Below are 6000 nucleotides of genomic sequence, written 5' to 3'. Positions count from 1 at the left end.
TAGCTTTTAAAGCACAATTTGTTGCCCCGAGACTAATTAGAACCAAAAGAGTCATGGGGACAGTTGCTGCTGACAGATTTGTCATTTCATTATCAGTTGTTTTTAATCTAACGGCACTTACAAAAAATTGCGTCTATTAAGTGAGTTCCAAGTGGTTGGTCCCGATTGACCATAAGCATTGACAAATTCAAGAAGAATTGATTAAGTAGCTATTGAGGCCAGAACATAAAATAAAACTGCCTTAATGACCTCTCTTTGAACAGTTTAAGAGTCATAAGGAATATTGCTTTCCATGACAATCGGTTCCATGTGGTCGGTCCTGATTTACCATAAGCATTAACAAATTCAAGGACAATTGGTTAAGTACCTGTTGAATCCAAAAAATAGAAATAAAACTGCCTTAATGACCTCTTTTCAACGCGGGACAAATTTGTCATTTCATTGTGAGTTGCTTTTAATTAACGAATCTTATAAAGAATTGCGTCTATTAAGTGACTTCCACGTGGTCGGTCCCGACTTACCACAAGTATTAAGAAATTTATATACAATTGAGATCATATAGAAATCGGTCCCGATTTATCATAAGCATTGACAAATTCAAGAAGAATTGTGTAAGTAGCTGTTGAACCCAGAACATAAAACTGCCTTAATGACCTCTCCTTGAAAAGTTAATCGCTGGCGTGCCCAGTGGTTTGCAAAAGACACAAAAATAGCTTTTAAAGCACAATTTGTTGCCTAGCGACCAATTAGAACCAAAAGAGTCATAAGGACAGTTGCTGCTGACAAATTTGTCATTTCATTATGAATTGTTTGTAATCTACCGAAACTTACAAACAATTGCGTCGATTAAGTAAGTTCGAAGTGGTTGGTCCCCATTGACCATAAGAATTGACAAATTCAGGGAGAATTGAGCAAGTAGCTGTTGAACTCGGAACATAAAAATAAAAGTGCCTTAATGAACTCTCTTTGAAAAGTTAACCGCGGGCGTGCCCAGTGGTTTGCAAAAGGTACTAAAATAGCTTTTATTGTGCAAGTTGCTGCCCAGTGACAAATTTGTCATTTTATTGTGAGTTGCTTTTAATATAACGAAACTTATAAAGAATTGCGTCTATAAAGTGACTTCCACGTGGTCAGTCCCGACTTACCTCTATTATTTAGAAAAGTCGTTAACCCGTGGAAAAATCCACGGGGTCGCCCGTCGCGTTCACTCGTCCTTTAAATTTACGCGTCGCAACAAAGTGGATAAAAATATATGGCATTTGATATTCGTGCGCATTTTAAAAACTTCGTGTTTCCGTTACGGGACCCCGCTTTCGCAGACACACAGACAAACGACGGCTATTATTAAAGAGATTCACATACAATTAAAATCATATAGAAGGCGGTCCCGATTTATCATAAGCATTAACAAATTCAAGAAGAATTAAGTACCTGTTGAATCCAGAACATAAAAATAAAACTGCCTTAATAAACTTTCTTAGAAAAGTTAACGCGGTCGTGCCCAGTTGTTTGGAAAGGCACAAAAATAGCTTTTAAAGCACAATTTGTTGCCCCGAGACTAATTAGAACCAAAAGAGTCATGGGGAGAGTTGCTGCTGACAGATTTGTCATTTCATTATCAGTTGTTTTTAATCTAACGGCACTTACAAAGAATTGCGTCTATTAAGTGCGTTCCAAGTGGTTGGTCCCGATTGACCATAAGCATTAAAAAATTCAAGAAGAATTGATTAAGTAGCTGTTGAAGCCAGAACATAAAATAAAACTGCCTTAATGACCTCTCTTTGAACAGTTTAAGAGTCATAAGGAATATTGCTTTCCATGACAATCGGTTCCATGTGGTCGGTCCTGATTTACCATAAGCATTAACAAATTCAAGGACAATTGGTTAAGTACCTGTTGAATCCAGAAAATAGAAATAAAACTGCCTTAATGACCTCTTTTTAACGCGGGACAAATTTGTCATTTCATTGTGAGTTGCTTTTAATTAACGAATCTTACAAAGAATTGCGTCTATTAAGTGACTTCCACGTGGTCGGTCCCGACTTACCACAAGTATTAAGAAATTTATATACAATTGAGATCATATAGAAGTCGGTCCCGATTCATCATAAGCATTGACAAATTCAAGAAGAATTGAGTAAGTAGCTGTTGAACCCAGAACATAAAACTGCCTTAATAACCTCTCCTTGAAAAGTTAATCGCGGGCGTGCCCAGTGGTTTGCAAAAGACACAAAAATAGCTTTTAAAGCACAATTTGTTGCCTAGCGACCAATTAGAACCAAAAGAGTTATGACGACAATTGATGCTGACAAATTTATCATTTCATTGTGAGTTGCTTTTAATTTTGATCCAGAATTGCGTATACTAAATGAGTTCCACGTGGTCGGTACCGACTTATCATAAGCATTGACAAGAAGAATTGATTAAGTAGCTGTTCAAATTAAAAAGATAAAAATAAATATTGTTCAATAAATATTGTTCGAATATATGCAAGAAATAGCATAAATTGCGCCAAAATGGGAAACAGAAACCAATTTGAACTAATAGAGTCAGGTTATCTATGTTAAAAAAATTTGTCTTATTACCGCCGACGCTATCTGGTATATCGAAAATAAGCAAAATATGCCTTTTTCCTGTTTTTTATTACTTAGAAGTTAGTCCCGGCAAGTATCTACGAAACAATTTATCCAACTTTTTTGTCAGTATTTATCGGCACACCAGAATGCGTTATATTTAATACACTTTATGGACGCATATAAGCTTTCAACAGTATAACGTACTATTTTAACTACAGGCGATACTTGTTAGCACAGCTAAATTGAGTATTACACTGGTCCCGGTAAAGTGGGTCTGAGCAGTGGTCCGATATATCTATCAGTGTATATGTAAGTAAGTAAGCAAGCAAGCAAGCAAGCAAGCAAGCAAGCAAGCAAGCAAGCAAGCAAGCAAGCAAGCAAGCAAGCAAGCAAGTATTTATTCGCCCTAATAGACTGGAGACCATTCCGATAGGATAATAGCTAATAGGTAAGAATGACCACCAAACTAAGTTACATCTTTGAAAAATATTATGATTACAAACTTTATGTACTCATAAATAATGATCGATATATGCAACAATAAAAGGATTAAATGTTAAAACTACTATATGATGAAAAAAAAATAAAACTTGACCAGATTCTTTAGATGACCCAACGACAGCGTAGACATATTAACCTCTAAAAACTGTTGAAGGTTCCAGAGGTGCAGAGGTTGCTATAATAGTGCAAACGTTCGAATCTTCTTTTGCAACTTTAAGAAGAATTTGGTTCTGCATAGTCTTTGATTGTGGTGTGTTCCACAATTAAACAAATGTTAGTTTTTAATGTACATGTGTTTATTTAATACATTTTTTATAGGAAAGTTGTAAATATATCCAAAAACCTTAAACCACAACATATAATATTTTGAAGTTTGCTGTTTTCAATGCGTTCCTCACCAACTTTTTTTTTCTGCATAGGTAAACATTTTTTTCTGTTTGGATCGACAGATATTATTGTTAGGATTCTTATTCCAAGTATGACATAATGTTTCATTTTAATCACTATTTTACCTGTTCCGGTGGCTGTGTGACAAGATATTCTTGCCTTTGTTAATTTATATATAGCTACATAATAGCATTTTACAGTTAACATTACTTTATCAGAGAAATTATTCTTGTATATATATACATGTGTCCAAGTAATAAGCCTCATCGATAACACAAGCTTTGACATTTTCTGTTTTTATTAAATACCTTTCTCTCCCACACAAAATTGCCTTTGGATGGCAAAATATGAAGTCGCAATGACCATTCAATATCCAATATCCAAATAAGAAAGACAAAGACAAAGATCCTTAAACAACATCTTTACAGGATTCTCTTCAAAATTGAAATCACGTAATATGTCGCAAGTTATTCCTATTTTTTCGAGAAAATTCACTTGATTTTTAATAATTGCATTTAAACAAGTAACTACAATGACAATAACCTCTTCACAGTTCAAGTTGTCGCTCATTTTCTGTATTAAAAAAGGAAGTGAACAGAGTGAATTTAATAAGGCTTTGAACATGGACATTATGAATATTTCTCATTTTCTAAATAATTAGTCTCACGACATAACATTTAGTATGTTATTGCCAATAATCCTACTTAAAACATGTTTGAAGAAAATGTATATAACTTTTTTTTCGCAATATTTCACAAAAAATTATTTCACTTTTATTTATGGTTAGAGCCCTCCCAATTCATAATTGTTTACAGTTTTTTCAATTCTTAATAAGAATGTTGTAATAATAGAAAGATTTATCTAAACAATGGTTACTGAAACTGTGAACTTATGTATTGAAAATTTTTTGTCATTGTTTCTGATGACAACACTTGAAAAATTAAAGATTTTCCATATCCTTTTGGGAACACTCCAATGGCGTCCTGCCCTCATATTATTGACTCCAAGCATTTGACTTGTTGAGGTCCATCCTTTCATTTGTTACTTTTGCAGCTAATGTAAATTATTCTATATAAGTGCTGTAGTTTTTACTATATGTATCATACACCACAAAATGACTAGAAAGCCACAAGCGTTGTATTATCCTGGAGTTCTACGGTGTAGCTGCAAGTAGCCCTAGCTACAAAAATCCAGTAAAACGCTCTCACAAACTCCCGCCACTAAAACACCATCTTTGATAAAAAAAACGTCACGCAAACATTACTTTTCTTTGCAAGGTTAATTTTCGGCGAATTTCAAGTCTGTTGTCCCTTCGCAATAAATCAAAAAATGTATAAGGTAATTTCTTTTGATAAGGGTGATCACTTGTCCGTTAAGGTGGCAATAACCCTTTTCTAGCCTTTCAAACAAATGGATTTTCCAGTCAGTGTAATATCAATATGAACTTTCTTTATCATATATTTCATAAAAAAATGGCTTTTAGGCATATAGAAACAGTTTTGTTTAATTTTTTAATTTGCCAAGGCAGCAGAATACTTATTTATAAATATGCAATAAAGAAGAAAATAAGTAGCTAGCTTTCAAAATCTCCAGCTTTTTCCATACTCATGATTTTGCATTGACCTCTGCTTTAAAACAATCTTAAGGCTGAAATACACTATCATTTTTCAATGATCATTTTCCAATTATCATTGAAAAATGACAGTGTATACAGAAAAAAATGTCATTTTTTACACTCTCATTTCCGATGATCCTTAAAAATTAAAAGTTGAACATGTTCAACTTTTAATTTTTCAATGACATTTTTTTTCTATTGTTTTAAATCGAAACCATTGTTTTCGCACACGTGTTTGTTGCACGCGATATAGGTTTGGGTGTAAACATAGTTGAAAACAAAGATTTAAACAAGATAATTCACCCGAGAATGAAGACGCAAGAAGCGACTGAAAATTTTAATGAGATTTGGAGAAGCCAGCCCAGCTTGTGGGATATCCCACATGATAAAAACTTCAAAGTTGCGGCTAGTTTGACTTTAACACGAATTGGGTCTCGTTAATGCGTTGTTTTTTTCTCAATGTCAACTTCTATGAGATTAAGGAGCTCATCAAAAATATTCCGCGGCTTCTTAAAAATCGCGTATACTCTTGGTATTGTAGTATTGTAGATGTCAAGTTCAGTTCGCCTATTTAACCACGGCTTCATCCATACACTTCTGTACTTTCTTTTTCTACGTTTGACTATATTTTTTGATAACATACAACAACGGCAGCTGCTATTTCTTCTTCAGAGTCCATGTTGCAAAGAAAACATGCTCAAGTTTCATGTTTTTAATGATAGTGTATTTGCGCCAAAATTTGCCATTTTTAACGTCATTGGAATGTATCATTAAAAAATGATCATTGAAAAATGATAGTGTATTTCAGCCTTTAAGTTAATGTGTCAAAAAGGGTGTGCAGAAAACTTTTAGTTCTTTATATTTTTCTCACAATTGCCATTTGTTTGTTTTGAAAGAAATCTCATTAACGTATCATGCTGC

The sequence above is a fragment of the Hydractinia symbiolongicarpus genome, chromosome 9 (genome assembly GCF_029227915.1).
Source record: "Hydractinia symbiolongicarpus strain clone_291-10 chromosome 9, HSymV2.1, whole genome shotgun sequence".
NCBI lineage: Eukaryota > Metazoa > Cnidaria > Hydrozoa > Anthoathecata > Hydractiniidae > Hydractinia > Hydractinia symbiolongicarpus.
This window is presented reverse-complemented; position numbering follows the sequence as displayed.